The following is an 18,421-nucleotide window of genomic DNA, read 5'->3' on the forward strand; positions in this document are numbered from 1 at the left end:
AGACTTACAAAGTTGTGACAGGTCTATAGTGGTATGGTGTGAATTAACTGGTGAATTCTTATGGATTTGCAGCCTGGATGTTGAAGACCTTTCCATGCTTTAACATACCAATATCATCATTCTTTTAGACCCATCAAAGAGAGGACTCCCTGATCATTTTTCTTAGGTAACGTGATGCAATAATACATACTGCACAGTGCCATCTACCACTATTTGAGTCCCTGGAACCCATTGAAAGAACTGTTGCTCTTTGTGTAGGTAGGTATGGCTGATCCAGTACTCCTCAGGAACCTTCAGGATTTCGACATATTGTTTCCCACATAACATTCCTGGAGGGAGGGAGAACCACTATCTCTAAGCACAGAGCATTTTATTCCCCACTAGGTATTGGTGCTTGAAGTGTCATTAAAACTTCATACATCAGGCCAGGCGTGGTGGTGGCTCATGCCTGTAATCCCAACACTTGGAGAGGCTGCGGTGGGAGAATCACTTGAGGTCAGGGGTTTGAAACCAGTCTGGTCAGCGTTATACATCAAATACCCTTTGCAAATTCATGTTTTTTCTCTCAGGGAGAACCTCTCAGAGGGGAAGTATTTTTAAAAACCTATTTTTTCTTACATGAGAAATTAGAAAATTATATTTAGACCATAACAGAAGTTACATAAAGAAATTTTGAAGCATAGGGTTTCTCATCCACTGAAAACATGCAACATAATGAAGAAAAACAGAACGAACTAAAATCATCTAGATTTGTAGTAGGCAGGATTTTTCTTTCTTTACCTTTTCACAGTTGCCTAGGTAGTAATGAAGATGATGGTACTTAACAAAATAGTCGATTGGCAGTTAGCAGCAGAAGTAGTCACTACACTTGTCATGTGAAGTAAATACATGTTTGTTTAAAATGTGTGTTTGCATGTGTGTGTGTGTGTGTGTATTTTAATAAAAATGCAATAAAGGTAACTTTAAGTGTGTTTTTAAAAAAATTTCCTGAACAGTAATGCAAGGACCATGATTCTTACATAATATTTTAAATGCAGTCATAAAATTTAATGAAATCAGTGAAATCTTTATATCTGTTCAATAAGAGAAGTCTGGTTGAAGAATAGCATAAGAAGAAACAAACAAATAAATAATACTAAAAGTTTCCCTCAAGTTTCTTTTCAGATTTGCTTTATGGAGTGAAATGTGGACACTTCATAACCTCCTGGGCTGTGCGGAGTAAAAGACGCCTGGTTTCAAGAGAAAGAAAAAGACCAATATTTTTAGAAAAATTAAACTCAAAAGAACAACTTAACTCGTTGAGTAACTTATTGTCTTAATCTTCTCCAGCTGTTATGACAAATTACCATAGACTGGATCGTTTCAACAATTTCTCACGGTTCTGGGAACCAGGAAGTCCAATATCAAAGCACGGGCAGATTCCATTCTTGGTTAGGGCTCCTTTCATGGTTAGCAAACAGGTATTTTCTTTAATGTACAGATGACAGGGAGCAGAGGGGAAAGCAAAATCTCTCATGTTTCTTCCTACCTTACAAGGTAATGAATCCCATCATCAGGGCTCAACCCTTGTAACCTAATTACTGCCTCATCTCCAAATACCATCACAATGGGGATTAGGGTTTCAACATATGAATTTGAAGGAGGGACCACAAACATGTAGTTCATGATTGTCATGTTAAGATAATTCTCTATCATAATTTCCAAAGGGCTTAATAATAAATAAATAATTAATAAGCATGTGTTTTTTAGAGGGGTAGGGTGCAAAATATTGTCATGAATAATAAGATAGAAAGTGTGTGCATAGATAGGCCCTACCTTTGACAAGCCTAATCGTAGAAATGCTAGCTCAATTCCGATTATTCATCACACACTCCAAAGAATTTGCTCTTTCTTTTAAAGTATGATTGATGGGATGAATAAATTGTGAACAGACATCTGTGTAATGGGATTGGAAAGATACTGCAAGCTTATGCCAAATCCATGTAAATATTATGGCTGGAAGAAGGTAGAAATGAAAGCCCTGAACACATGAATGAATCATTATTGTCCATCCAGGACAAATGAAATGCATCACAGCTGGTATAAACCAAGGTAGAGTCAATACATCATTACAACAATACATTGTTCCCAATGTTGGTTTATTTAGTGACAAAGACTCTCTGCTTGATCAAACATTATTCAGGCTCTTTTGAACCTTATTACAACTAGGTCTTGACCTTTGGGCTTCTGTGTTTGTTTTTGCACTGCCCAATTTCAGCAAGAATCCTGTCAAGTAAGTGCAGTCAAAATCACCCCTTACTCTTGATATTCCCTTTTAATAATTTTTCGTCCACTAACCCCCATTCTACTCATGGGATTTAAATCCCCACTTTTCCTTGTTCTATTACAAACTAAGCTCAGTTCTATGCTGAGGTATTTTTTTCCCTTATTTCAGTTGTACTGAAAAAAAGTCTGTTTTTACTGCTTTCTTGTCTGGCCTGTTTGTTCCTTTAACATTTGTAGATATAATTTGAGGCCCAAACCAGAAATTTGATTAAAGCATAAACTTTGCATATCGTATTGCACATATTAGAATTTCTATTACTAACATGTTTAAAACATTTATTGAGACCATTCTGTGCCAGACACTATTCTACAAACTAAAAATGAAATTTTAGAATTACAGAGATTTGTTCTTAGTGACTTTTAATCATCTGAAACTCAACCCATTCACGAGGGTTGAAATTTATGACACTGGTAGAAATATAAAGGGCATAATCATCAATCACATTTATTCTCAGTTTTTTCCCCTCAAGACAGTAGACATTTTATTCATTACAGTAAACATAAGCAAACCTCATTTGTATTCTTTTGTAGATAGCTAATTTTTTTACACACATACACGCACACACACTGGAGGTCATCAGAAAGTTCATGGAAAATGTGTATCTATAACTTTTCAATGTTCTGGATCAAAATAAAGTTGTCATAACTTGTTATAATATGCCTAAACAGGATCCATTTTGAAGCACTAAGAAGACAGTGACACATGTTTGAAAACAGGCCCCATCAGAGCAACATGAATTCTGCTAAAATTGAAGCAAGAACAAACATCAAACTTACGGTGAAGCTTGGTTGGAAGAATGGTGAAATCACTGATTCTTCACAAAACATCTATGAGAACAATGCCACAAAGAAATCAGCAATTTCCAAATGTATAACTCATTTTAAGAAAGGAGGAGGCAAAGTTGAAGATTAAGCCTGTTGCAGGAAATCAGGGACCCCGAAAGGAGGGACCGGCTGAAGCCGTGGCAGAAGAACATAAATTGTGAAGATTTCATGAACATTTATTAGTTCCCCAAATTAATACTTTTATAATTTCTTACGCCTGTCTTTACTGCAATCTCTGAACATAAATTGTGAGGATTTCATGGACACTTATCACTTCCCCAATCAATACCCTTGTGATTTCCTATGCCTGTCTTTACTTTAATCTCTTAATCTTGTCATCTTCTTTGTAAGCTGAGGAGGATATATGTCACTTCAAGACCCTGTGATGATTGTGTTAACTACACAAATTGTTTGTAGAGCGTGTGTGTTTGAACAATATGAAATCTGGGCACCTTGAAAAAAAGAACAGGATAACAGCAATCTTCAGGGAACAAGGGAGATAAGACTTGGAGTCTGACTGCCAGTGAGCCAGACGGAATAGAGCCATATTTCTCTTCTTTCAAAAGCCAATAGGAGAAATATCACTGAATTCTTTTTCTCAGCAAGAAACATCCCTGAGAAAGAGAATGCGCCCTGAGGGTAGGTCTATAGACAGCCCCCTTAATGCGGCCGCCTTTTACGGTCAAAACTGAAGGGATGAAATAAGCCCTGGTCTCCTGTAGTGCTCCTAGGCTTATTAGGATAAGGAAATTCATGCCTAATAAATTTTGGTCAGACAGGCTATCTGCTCTCAAGCCCTGTCTCCTGATAAGATGTTATCAATGACAATGTGTGCCCAAAACTTCATTAGCAATTTTAATTTCACCCCATCCTGTGGTCCTGTGATCTTGCCCTGCCACCACTTGCTTTGTGATATTTTATTACCTTGTAAAGTATGTGATCTCTGTGACCCACACCCTATTTGTGCACTCCCTCCCCTTTTGAAAATTGCTAATAAAAATTTGCTGGTTTTATGGCTCGGGGAGCATCACGGGACCTGCTGACGTGTGATGTCTCCCCTGGACACCCAGCTTTAAAATTTCTCTCTCTTGTACTCTGTCCCTTTATTTCTCAAACCAGCCAAGATGCTTAGGGAAATAGAAAAGAACCCATGATAAATATCGGGGGTGGGGTTCCCCCAATAAAGCCCTTAGGAGCAGAACATCCACATCAATTTGCAAGAAAAAAAAAATGTATCTAGTTTATGCCCTAATTGAAGAGGACCAAAGACTAACAGCAGAAACAAGAGCCGACACCACAGACATAAATACTGGTTCACAATTTTGATGGAAAAATTAAAGCTGAGCAAACTTTTTTCACTAAATGGGTACCAAAACCATTGCACCCAGACCAGCCGCAGACAAAAGCAGAGCTTTCAATGGAAATTTTAAGCAAATAGAATCGAGATCTTGAAGCATTTTTTTCAAAATATTGTACCAGGAGATGACACATGACTTTACCGGTAAGATCCTGAACACAAAGCACCATCAAAACAATGGCTACCAAGAGGTAGAAGTGATTCAGTCCAAGAGAAAAACAGACCAATCAAGAATAAAGATCATAGCAACGATTTATGGGGATGTTCAAGGCATCTTGCTTGTTGACTTTCTTGAGGGCTGCAGAACAATAATATCTCCTTATTATGAGAGTGTTTTAAGACAGTTAGCTAAAACTTCAGCAGAAAACTGCCTGGGAAAGTTTCACCAGAGAGGTTTTCTCCACCATGACAATGCTCCTGCAACAAGGACGATTTTATGGGAATTTCAGTGGGAAATCATTCGGCATCTACCTCACAGTGCTGATTTGGCTCCTTCTGACTTCTTTTTGTTTCATAATCTTAAAAAAATCTGTAAAAGGCAGCCATTTTTTATCTGTTAATAATGTAAAAAAGACTGCGTTGGCATGGTTAATTTCCCAGGACCTCAGTTCTTTAAGGATGGACTAAATAGCTAGTATTATCATTTACAAAATTGTCTTGAACTTGATAGAACTTATGTTGAGAAATAAAATTTATATTTTCTGTTTCTATCTTTTAATTAGATCTGTCCATAAACTTTTTGAAGTCCATGTGTGTGTGTGTGTATTTATATTTCCCTTGTAGTTCAAATAGTGTTACAAAAAAACAGACAACAGTAGATCAGTGATCCTTTTAGCTTATCATATGACACAAGCAATTTGACCTCTAAAGAAGGTAAGACAAACATGGATATTTCCATTAACAGTAACATAAAAGCATTTTCTCATTTTACATTTCTCCAGCAGCATTTTGAACATCTTTCTTTAGTAATTACTCTGCTTTGGCTTGTAAACAGTGTTTAAAATGATGCTATTTAAACCCACATATTTGCATGCATCTGAGTTCTCAAAATATGTAATGATGTAAAAACAGGTATCTTGTCTGCATATTAAATCTGATATAGAGTGTCAGCTTTCTTCAGTTCAGCACAATTTCCAAAAATTGAAAAGACTGCATGGAATGTTTTTATTACATTAACCAAGACAAGTAAACCACTTCTTTTGTCCTGTTGGTAAATAATTAAAAACATTACTTGGATAATAAAACTGCAGATATACATATGAAATTGAGGGAAAGTTTGCATAATTTTTTTAAAAGAAAACATGAGATGCAGCCAAATGGCTTAAGACATGTCCTTAGATTTCCTGGGACCCCGTTTTTATTATCAGGTGCCATTAAGGTGGTTCTTTTTACAATTTTTAGCATCGTTTTAATTAAGAGCAGTAGGCAGTTATCACAATGAATTCAGTTGTCATTTGCATTTAACTCATATTATCAGTACTTTGTTTTACTTGAGGTTAAACTGGGTCCCTGCCTTTGAATGTTTTTAATCCTCACAGCACAAAACTTAACACATAGGTGAAAATGATTTTCTAGTAGGTCAGTGACTTAAACTCAACTTTACTTCCTTTTTCAAACCTGGCATTTCACAGGTTAAGTGGAATACCTCAGAGGGACTGAGCACACTGGTGAGTGGGTAAGAGTTCATTTGACTCTGGCATTCAACTTTTGTTACTGTGGTTGAATTTTTTCCAAATTGCCAGATGGTATTTGATTATCTAGATCATAAAGAATAATTGATATGTAATCATGCACCTAATGCCTTTTTTACCCTTATTGTGCATGGGACACAAAGATTGGGGCTTCTGTCACAATGTAAAAATTAGAAGTAGTAAAGGTGGAGGAAACATCCTTTTCCTGCTTTGAATTTGAATGGAGGATTGAAGTGAAACACAGGAATGTTCTTGAAGTTTATTTACATTTTTAAAATTTTTCTTTTCTTTTTCTTTTTTTACATAAAGACACTGATTATTTTCCCATGTTAGAAGGGTTTCAGAATCAACTGATACTCTTTGAACTGGTAGAAATGTAGCAGGAAGAGCCACAGACAAAACCCCTCAGATACCAAGTTAAAGAAGGAAGGGGTTTATTCGGCCAAGAGCATCTGCAAGACTCCTGTCTCAAGAGCTGAGCTTCCTGAGTGAGCAATTCCTGTCCCTTTTAAGGGCTCACAACTTTAAGGGGGTCCATGTGAGAGGGTTGTGATCTATTGAGCAAGCAGGGGGTATGTGCCTGGGGTCTTCATGCACCGATAATCAGAATGGAACAGAACAGGACAGGGATTTTTACAATGCTTTTCCATACAATGTCTGGAATCTATAGATAACATAACCAGTTAGGTCAGGGGTCAATCTTTAACTACCAGGCACAGGGAATGGCACTGGGCTCTCTGCCTGTGGATTTCATTTCTGCCTTTTAGTTTTTACTTCTTCTTTCTTTGGAGGCAGAAACTGGGCATAAGACAATATGAGGAGTGATCTCCTCCCTTAGAAACAAGAGATTAAGAGGGTGATGAAACAACAAAAGACTCACTAATTTACTCCTTTCTTATTCCATCTGAAGGATATTTTATAATACAATCTTCCTTCAAACATTTCTCTTTATCAATACTTAGTACACAGCTTTCAAGAGGTAGGTCCTGTGATGATTCGTAATGATGAATTAGTCATGTCCCTTACCCGCAAGAAGCTTAGAATCTATTGAGGAAGACAGACAAGTGAACAAATAGGTTCAATAGATGACAGACATATGTACAAGGTTCAGTGCAGCCTTATGTTGGAATGGTTAATCTTACCTGGACCTGAGACTACAAAAAGGTATTATATAGAGCAGTGCTGGCCAAGATAACATTCTGCAATGATAAAAATGTCCTCTACATGTATTGTCTAATATGGTAGCCCTGTATGTTTACTGAATATATAGGGGAGGAAATATGTCTTTTCCTCTTCCATCACTTGGATCATGTACCGAGGACCCGACAACAAAAGACAGATTAACAAGGGAAAGGCATGCAAACTTATTTAAAACAAGTTTTACATGTCATGGAAGCTTTCATAAGGACATGAAAAACCAAAGAAACAGGTAAACACGTGTATTTTTATGATCGGGTTTGATGAATCAATGCATAGTCATGGAGAAGTATGATTGGACAAACGAGGTCTGATCTAATGATAAAAAACTGGGGGGAATTAGCAAGTCCTGTTTGTTCATATTCTTCTCTGTGTCCCTGTGTCTTTAAGGATATGAATGTTCCTTCCCTCTGGGTATAGGGAGGGCACATCTTAAATGAGTGTTTTCTGACCTGCTTCAGAGAAAAACAGTTAAAGAAAGATGAGAATGACCTTCCTGTTTCTGCGGTTTTCTCAAATATCAAGATACCTTATTTTGGGGTAGTGTGTCCTGAACTCCATCAAGCATTTGAAATATGCTATTATAACAGATACATTTAAATTTTTCATATTATTTAATTTTAATTGATATAAATTTAAACTGGAAGAGTTCCTTGTGGCTAGTTGCTACCATATAGGCAATGCAGTGATAGTGGGTTGAATGTGAGTGGAGTTTAATCTCTGTTCTCATTTCTTATATTTTTTATTCTGTAAATATATTTCTAAGGTCTGGACAGAACTTAAAATAGGACAAAAAATTTACTTCCCTTTAAAGGCCCAACTTTCATTTTGAGAAAAAGGTGGTTTGATAATTAATATCTTTGTTAAAACTCACTAACACATTTCACCTCATGGCGGTTCAAATTCTAGACACCTGGATTTTCTGGCTTCTTTTGATACCTCCAACTCAATGTCTGATAAAAAATAACTTTAAGATTCCTTATTTTCCCCTAATACCATAGCACCATGATTAAAAGTCTCTTTGGGGTAATAGATTTTTATGAAACTTTAGAACTAATTGGAGAAAGTTATAGTCTAGAAAAAAATTCCCTAAAAACTGTAAATTGAGGTATTATATATGACAATCCTTATAAACCAAGTTCAAAAGATATTCTACATTTTTTTTACTGGTTATGGGATTAAAAACATTTCCCTAGGTTTGAGTTTTATATGCCTATTTTTATAAAATTTTCTGAAATTTTTATCCATTGGTCAATTTGTATGTGTTTACTAAATTGTAAGAACATAAATTTTGAGACTTACAATCATTGTCTTACATCTTGCAAATGGTTTAAGTTTGTGTCTAGCATGGTTGCATTTAGTTCCTTTGTTTTGTTATCCTGCCCTGATATCATGCTTAGACATGCTCTACTATGCCAAGATTAGATGTCTTCTCAAAAACATTTTCTTCCAGAAATGGCTGCATTTTTTACATTTAAAGCTTTAATTTATTTGGCACTTACTATTACGTATGATGTGCAATATGAGTCTAATGTTACTTTTCTCTCTAAATGGATAGCCATTTGTCCCCAAAGCATCCATTAAAACATCCATCATTTTCTCCATCTGATATAAAATGTCACCTTTATCACAAGCTAAGTTTATTATATTCTCTGGTAGTTTTAAAATTTTCGATCCTGTTTTATTGATCTGCCTTCTTATTCTTGCATCAGATACCAGCATGTCTGGTTTAATTTATGTTTCTCTAAATGTTGGTGTCAAGAATAAGATGATCTCCTTTCTATCACATCTCTTTAACACAAGTAGTTTATATTTGCTTTTGTTTTTTCTTCATCATTTTTCTTTCCTCCCATTACACATACTCCAATGCTTTTTGATATGCTTGAATTTTTTATTTCTTATAAAATTTGTTATGTTTTATATATCTTTCATTCAAGATTTATTCTGGAATTTAAAGAACCAGATTGAGAACATTTGTGTGTGTGTGTGTATATATATATATATATATAATAAACATGTAAATATATATGTATATATACAGACATACACTTGCAATTTTCAGTGCTTGTCTTAAGTCCTCTAATTCATGAATTCTCCATTCTGGAGCTCAAATATTACTTCTATTCTATGCACATATTTGTTTATTTTTTAAGAATGGTATAAGGACTAAATATAATTTTAATGCTTCCTCATCTAGAAGAGTCGTTCTATTGATTTAGATGTGAAATGTAGCTTGGTTTTATAGAATATTCTTGATTTATAGCTTTTTTCCTTCAAAATTAGAGATTTTTTCCCATGTACATCTCTTATTTAGTGATGTAGTAAAGAACATAGAAGTAAACCTGATTTGTGTTCTTTCACAGATGATCTGTGTTTGTTCTCTTCTCTTCTGGCTTTCTTTGTGGTTCAAATACTATTTCAGGATTTACCTACATATAGTTCCTTTTTAAAAATAAGCTCATCCAGGGATATGACTATTTCTTACATCTTTTATTAGTAGTTACTGGGATCATGGTATTTTCTTCATTTATATTTTTGGTTAGTCCTGGCTTGTATGTTTTTCTCTCCAACAATACAAAATTACTCATATTATAGCTTTCCTTTTGTTTTTCCTTATTTTGTCATCTTATCTCACATTATTTATTTGCACAGATACTTCATTTGAATTCTGACTTTATCAAAATTGCAAGTTACATAAACGAACTCAACACTCTAGAATCAATTTGCCATTGACTGTCATTAACGGGTAATTCACTACTTTTTATACTTATGAAAATGTTGTCTGTCTCCTAATTCCAATGTTTTATATATTTTCACTTGTGACATTTAACACCAGATTCAACTCTTTCTCTCATAAAAATAAAGATAATATTTTCCCCTCTAAAATAATTGCAGTTGTGTTTCTGTATACTTTACTATCTTAATGCCCAGATGTTTGTGTTGTATCTTTGTTTTTGCTTACTTTAGCAAATGAATTTAATGTTAGATGTAACACTATTGCTTTTCTTATATTTATTAAAATGTTGAACGTTAAAATGTTTTTGTTCACAATGATCATTGATTATGAAAATACATTTGCATAAATGCATGAATTTTTTGCATTTTTGCATGTTTTGCATTCTTTAGGACTTATAATTGTTCTAAATAGTAAGAAAACAGGCTCAGCAGCAAGCTAACATGGGTTCATATTCTGACTGTGCAGTTAACCAGGTGTATGGCCATGTGTCTAGAAAGTTTCTTTGTGGCTCAGTGGTCTCTTCTGCAATATGGGAATAATAGCAGTACCTACCTTTCACTGTTGTTTTGAGGATTAAATAGCACACACACAGTCAAACACATGAAGCATAGATAACAATATCTCGCATGAACTGAACATTCACTAGACATCAGCTGTGATTATTTTCTGCATATCCTTTATGAGATTCTTTCATCCATTCACTCGAAATATTTTCTTGAGTACCTATTCTTGAGGCACTCAAATAGGTAATAATAGCCTATTATTAAATAGGCTTTAATTTAGTTATTAAAGCCTTGAGTACAGGCTTTATTCTAGATATTAGGCATAGAGGATGTACAAAATAGATGATTTCTTTCCTCAAGGAGCTTATTTATATTCTAGATGTTAAAATAACAATAAAAATATAAATAAAACAAATTTAAGATTGCTTTGAGGCCCTTAGTTGCAGATAGGAAAAAGATATGGATTATGTTTTGCAATTTCTAGAGAAAGCATCACCTTGCAGTGTAGGAATTCAATGAAAATCACGATTATCATAGTGCTTTGTCTCTGGTTTCAAGCAGAACTATGGAAAACCTGGACCTCTCAAACACTGAGTACTTTTCATTCTGCTGTATTTTATTGGAATTTGTTTCCTTGGTGAGTTCAGAGGAACAAAAAAGAGGTGTATGCTTCAAAGAGGTCTTCTAGGGGACTCAGTCGGGCATTACTAATCATGGTATGGCTGTCCAATAAAAAGATAAAGGATATAGCAATAAAAAGATAAAGGATATAATGAGTCAGAATCCTTGAGAGACTCTTAGGAAAAGATCATGGACCTGGGATTTGAGACTGTGGATGTGGAATGGACAACTCTCCATTACCCACAAATCCAGGAGACACCAACCCATGAAGGCACATGGATCCATGTCAAAGGGCCCAGGGATATGGGAATAACACAAGTGAACAGTTCTTCCCCATGAGTGACTGTTGATTGATTGAAATAAATGTAACTATTAGCAAGAATACAGGTGATATGGGAGGATGTTACTGGTAATCAACAAGAAGAATAAGTGTGATATCGTTTGGCTTTGTATCCCCACCCAAATCTCATCTTGAATTGTACTCCCATAATTCCCACGTATGGTGGGAAGGACCTGGTGGGGGAGAGAATTTGAATCATGGGGGCAGATTCCCCCACACTGTTCTCATAGTGTGAATAAGTCCCATGAGATCTGATAGTTTTATCAAGGGTTTCTGCGTTTGCATCTTCCTCATTTTCTCTTGCTACCACCATGAAAGAAGTGCCTTTCACCTTTCTGCCATGATTCTGGGGCCTCGCCAGCCATGTGGAACTGTAAGTCCAATTAAACCTCTTTTTTTTCTTCCTAGTCTCGGTTATGTCTTTATCAGCAATGTGAAAATGAACTAACACAGTAAACTGATACCAGTAGAGTGGGGCGTTGCTGAAAAGATACCTAAAAATATGAAGTGATTTTAGAACTGGGTAACAGGCAGAGGTTGGAACAGTTTGGAAGGTTCATAAGAACACAGGATAACGTGGTAAACCTTGGAAATTCCTAGAGACTTGTTGAATGGCTTTGACAAAAATACTAATAATGATATGGACAATGAAATGCAAGCTGAGGTGGTCTGAGATGGAGATGAGGAACTTGCTAAGAACTGGGGCAAAGGTGACTCTTGTTATGTTTTAGCAAAGAGACTGGCAGCATTTTGCCCCTGCCCTAGAGATTTGTGGAACTTTGAACTTGAGAGAGTTGATTTAGGATATCTGGCAGAAGAAATTTCTAAGCAGCAAAGCTTTCAAGAGGTGACTTGGGTGCTGTTAAAGGCATTCAGTTTTAAAGGAAAGCAGAGCATAAAAGTTCGGAAAATTTGAAGCCTGACAATGAGATAGAAAAGGAAATCTCATTTTCTGAGAAATTCAAGCTGGCTGCAGATATTTGCATAAGTAACAAGGAACTGAATGTTAATCCTCAGACAATGGGGAAAATGTCTCCAGGGCATGTCAGAGACCTCTGAGGCAACCTCTCCCATCACAGACCCAGAGGTGTAGGAGGTAAAAATGGTTTCATGGGCAGGACCCAGAGTTCCCATGCTGTGTTCAGTCTAGGGACTTTGTGACCTGTGTCTCAGCCACTCCAGCCATGACTGAAAGGGGCCAATGTAAAGCTTGGGCCATAGCATCAGAGGGTGCAAGCCCCAAGCCCTGGAAGCTTCCATGTGGTGCTGAGCCTGTGGGTGCACAGAAGTCAAGAACTGGGGTTTGGGAACCTCTGCCTAGATTTCAGAAGATTTATGGAAACACCTGGATGCCTAGGCAGAAGACTGCTGCAGGGGTGGGGCTCTCATGGAGAACCTCTGCTAGGACAAGACAGAAAGGAAATATGGGATTGGAGTCCCCACAGAGTCCGTACTGGGGTACCACCTAGTGGAGCTGTGAGAAGAGGGTCATGGTCCTCCAGCCCCCAGAAATGTAAATCTACTTGCAGCTTGCACTGTGTAATTGGAAAATCCCCAGACACTCAATACCAGCCTGTGAAAGCAGCCAGCAGGGAGGCTGTACCCTGCAAAGCCACAGGGGCAGAGCTTCCTAAGACCATGGGAACCTACCTCTTGCATCAGCAAAACCTGGATATGAGACCTGGAGTCAAAGGAGATCATTTTGGATCTTTAAAATTTGACTTCTTTTTCTTTCTCTTTACAGTCTTGGGTATGTCTTTATCAGCAGCATGAAAACAGACGAATACAGTGTGTATTATAATTAACTGAAGTGTCTAATTATTTTTCTCTATATAACCTATGTAATGAATACTAATCAGAGGGCCTGGGATCTTGCCTCCCTATCAAATTGCTCAAAATTAACTAGATGATAAATACAAGCTGCTGATATTGGCCTCATTTACACTGTACTCCATTAGCTGAATAGTAAAGACTAAACCTATCCAGACTTTCCCATCATTGTCAGACACTGTGGCAAGGTTCTTCATGAACCCATTGTACTTTAGAGATTAGCAAATGGAAATTATGCCAATACTGATTAGTGTGTTTATAACTGAGTAAATCCTAACAGGATTTAATGAGTGGTTTAATTTTGTGTTAAGTTTGTAACGTTCCAGATTAGTAAAATATGAGCAACAATTCCCAGAAAGTATGACTCATTCCATCCAACATGGTTGCTCAAAAAGACAATTACCTTTAGAATCCTCATGCCATAAAGTATAAAAGTGTAGATATCAGAATTTTAAAGATAATATAGAATGATCTTACACAGTTATATTACCCAATATTCCTTCCAAAATATTTCAGTGTCCAAAAAATTGTGAGTATGTATGTAAATAATTGAAATGCATGTAATAATACATTCAATAGTGATGGTTTTTAAGTTATCAGAAAGGTTTAGAAGGGGAAGAAGTGAGTCAAATGTGCCTGGATGGGACAAGGCAAAGGACATTTCAAGTAAAGAGGTCATTATATATGCATACTACCCAAGGAAATTAATATTATTCTTTGTTTGTGTAAGCAAGAGAACACTGTTGAAGCTAAATTCTGAGGTTCACATAAGGAGAATGAGGGAGATTAAAAGTCTCAACTGATGTGCTAATTAGTTGGTGCAGCTTTTGCCAAAATCCCAACCATGGAATGGTAGAATGAGGTAGGAAAAAAGCATGTGGTTGACAGTCAAAGAGCCTGGATCTTGTCTCTCTTTTGATTGCTCAGTCTCCTAAATAAAACACGTAAGTAAAAAAATCAATATAATCTTAGGAATGTCACAACAGAAAGTTATTTTTGAAACTCCAATGAAAGGAGATATTTAATAAACGATTTCTTTTAGATTATGTAATCATGTTTCTTTTTGAATTGTCACTACTATCAGAACAGAAAATAATCTTACAGCTTTTTTTTTGTAGAGATGGGGGGTCTTGCTATGTTCCCCAAATTGGTCATGAACTCCTGGCTTCAAGCAATTATCCCACCTTGGCCTCCCAGAATGCCAGGATTACAGGTGTGAGCCTAGCCACAACTTACTTTAGAGCTGCCAATGTTCTTTTACACAACTTAGCTTGTTTTATCATCATTACAACTATAATGGAAGAAACCTATATACAGTACTTAATATCCAGATGTTTTGGGTTAATACATGGTGACCTATATTGGTAACATTAAACATTATAATATTATTTTTTGTCCCATGTATGTATTGTATATAAACAATGATAGATTGGTAAATTATCTCTCAAAACATAAGCCCAAATTTGTAGTATTTGCTAATTTACCTGGTCTTTGTACTTGCACTATTGTCAGTTTCAAGTATCAACAGTTAATCATCAACTAGTGAAATTTCTGAATATTTAACAATGATTTTAAAAGATAGTATTGAGCTGGCTCCAGCGCATCTTTGGATGTAGGTACATATTAGGGGAAGTATTATTCATAATAAATAATATTGGAGTGTTTATTATGTTACAGACACTGTGATATGGGCTTCATAGATGAGGCTCTCAAGATATTAACATTGTGTGGGTATGAAGAGGAATCTGTTTCTAGGTTTCTGGTTATCACAGAGATACTTCTTGAGCACTTGAGCTCTGACCCTGGTCTTTGTTTTCTCCCCTAGATGAAGAGTTATGACTTTACATGTAAGATATAATAAACCTTTTTCCCAAGCTATCTCATTCACTCTTTTCTGCATTAAAGAAATTTTCCGGCCTATGGAGCCTCGCTGGTAAGAATTCCCAGGCCTAAGGCAGGGGTCTATGTTAGCAACAGCAGAAACCATAATTCTTATTTTGATATCTGCATCTGAAATCCCACTACACAATTTCTGCTTTAAGAACCTGGATGTCGAGCATGTTTAATGTGATCAGCTCATGCAGGTTAGGGAGGAAATTAGAAATCTTAGCAAGGGGCTGAGAGCTATAAGTCTTCATTAGTTACTCACATCTACCCTGGGGTTACAACAATCTGTCATAAAAGTCTGTGAGTTAGAGCCACCTTTATCATCCTCCTCTTCTCTGAGGAGGCAATTGAGGCTCAGAGAAGTTAGATAACTTCTACAAGGTCACATAATAAGAAAATGTCAAAGTGGTACCGAAAGCCATGTTCTTTCACTTCAAATCACATTCTTCATCCGCAATATTAAACTGGTTTGCGGGACACCATAGAGGCATTAATATAAAAGACAGTACTGCAGATTTTTATAAAACTGATCCCTAGTGTACATTTTATTCTATAAATGTAGAGGTTGAAAATAAAACAGTTTGAGATAAACTCAAATTCGAGATCCTTGATGTGATTTGATAATGTTTTCGTTAGCTGATGTGCTTTTCTCAAACACATCATGTATTCAGTCAACAAGCACTACTGTGTGCTGGATTGTGTGTCAAGAACTGAAGATTCAAGAATAAGAAAAACTCAGCTTTTAAGAAAGACATACCTTTCAACAACCACAGTATAGCACAGGCTATAAAATAGGCAAAGGTTCAAAGTGAGTGCATAGAGAGGGTAAGCTGTCTTTGTCTCAAAGATTTGAGAAAGGGTTCACAGAAGGGATGCCATTTGGATTGGGAATCAGAAGATGAGACATGCTCAGTTAGGAAGGCAGAAGCTTCCAGGAGTGATTGAAGGAAGGCATAAATGGACACATGGCTGACAAAAACATTCCTCTGGGGAAGAATGGGCTGAAAAGTTAGTGTGGTTTTGAAGCTTTTGTACCATATTAAGGAGTCTAATCTTAATTTGTAAGCAGCAAGGAGACTGAAATCATCTACTTTTTCCTTTACTACATATCGTTTATTAATGAATCATGTACCTTACATCTAGATTCACATATTTTAATGCTTTTCCCCAATGTCAATTCTATAGGTATGATGCCATCATTTTGAAACACCCTTCCACTTCTTTTTTCCCCCTATTCCATTTAATTTTGATGAAGGTTAAATCATGGACAACACTGAAAGTGGGCTGGAATAGAGAAATATTGGAAACAGAGAGCCAATGTATTATATACTTCTGCAACATTTTCCTAGAGAGAAATGGTTTTGGCTCAGATATAGCACCAATAGTGGGGACTGAATGGAGGAAAGGCATCAGCAAGACTCTTCCAGACTAACAGGGTTTGTTGACCCCAGTATGTGGGCTTTGAGAATGTGGAGTGTTATAGAAAGAGTGTAGTAGAGAATAGCTGCAGTTTCTAAAATGGGAAAACCATAAGTGACAGCAATTAAAAGATGACAATAATTAAAATGTATATTCTGATAGTAAAGTGTGAGGCAAAGGTGCACTATAAAAATATATTTTCATTGTTACTGTTTAGCATCTTAGCACCCATTTTATGAATGTCTTCTTTCACAAGGTACATCAAAATAATCTTCTATTTATAAATTGAATATTTTATTAATACTTATAACTTGAAGTTAAATGATCAAATTGCATGTGTATGTGCACTCTCATTGAGCAGCAAGTAGATCCAATATATAATTAACATAATGGATTTGGCTATTAAAAGAGCCCACCATTAGTTAAAGAACAAAGGAAAAATTGATTACTTAATTCTGCGAAGAATTTTACTGTAATAATACGAGACCAACTGAAATCGTAGGTTACGTTTCCTATAAATGGATAATTTCACCACTGGAAAAATCAATAACTATATCATATTAATTATCTATGGAAACTATTTAGGAGAAGCATAATATTTTTACCGCATCTTTTGGTCTACATTACCCAGAAAATGAAACACCTTTGTTTTGATCTTGGGCCCACCCCGTGTGCTTCCAAAGTCAACACTTGTAAACACTTGCAAATATATATCTCCAACAGATTGGTGAGGAGGACTAATGAAAAGTGTGTGGTGACTTTGTTAATCAGTAAAACTTTTGGATGGATTTTCTTACACAATTAAGCCAGATCCAGCATGTTAAAGCAGTATTCATGTATAATAACATCTCCATTGCTAATCAGCTTAAGAACTTTGTCAAGGCAAAAGCTATATGAATCTTAATTACCCCATGTATAAATTATACAATGATGCCCACCTTACCAACTATATAGAGATTTTGGATGCTAGAGTCGTCACGTATGAAAGTAGGTAAAATTCAAAAACTATACAAGTGTGAAGTTGTCACAATGAGAACAGTGAATTATAAGCTCAGTGTATTATGGCTATTGAGAGGAGTAATTGCAACTATGTTCTCACTTCTGTACCTTCCATTTTTCTTTTTCTAGTCTGGCTTCTGCCACTTGAGTCTGCATAGTTTCAAGCCTAATTTAGGTGAGAAAAAAAGTAGACTAATATCTACTCTCTCCTTACCCTTCTAGACCAAAGATGTAATCTTTTAAATACCTTGTAGTTGCTGAGAGAAATAACTATTGGGGCTTATATTGTTTATGTTATATAGCAACTAAGTTTATAACAACGGAGTTCTATAAGTTGTTACATGGCAACCAAGTTTAGCACAAAAAGAAAATAATCAAAATAATAATAATAATAGTTAAGTATTGAGTATTTTCTCTGTGCCAGGAACTAAGTATTTAAAATTATTAGGTATTTTTCCCCTAAAACTCAAGTTGTTATTAAAAAATATTCACTCTCCACACTGCCTCATTGGCTAGAGTTAATCTCTTTGTCTTTTGACTTGAAGTGTGGTCCTGTGACTTGCTTTAACAAAGGGAATGTTAGCACGTATAATGCAACCAAAGGCTTGGAAGGTCCTAGCAGGATTGAGTTTCTCCTCTCACGGTGGCAATAACTAGTCCAGACTAGACTGCTGGTCCTAGGAGGAGGAG

This window comes from Macaca thibetana, chromosome 15, assembly GCF_024542745.1.
Source record: "Macaca thibetana thibetana isolate TM-01 chromosome 15, ASM2454274v1, whole genome shotgun sequence".
Taxonomy (NCBI): Eukaryota; Metazoa; Chordata; class Mammalia; order Primates; family Cercopithecidae; genus Macaca; species Macaca thibetana.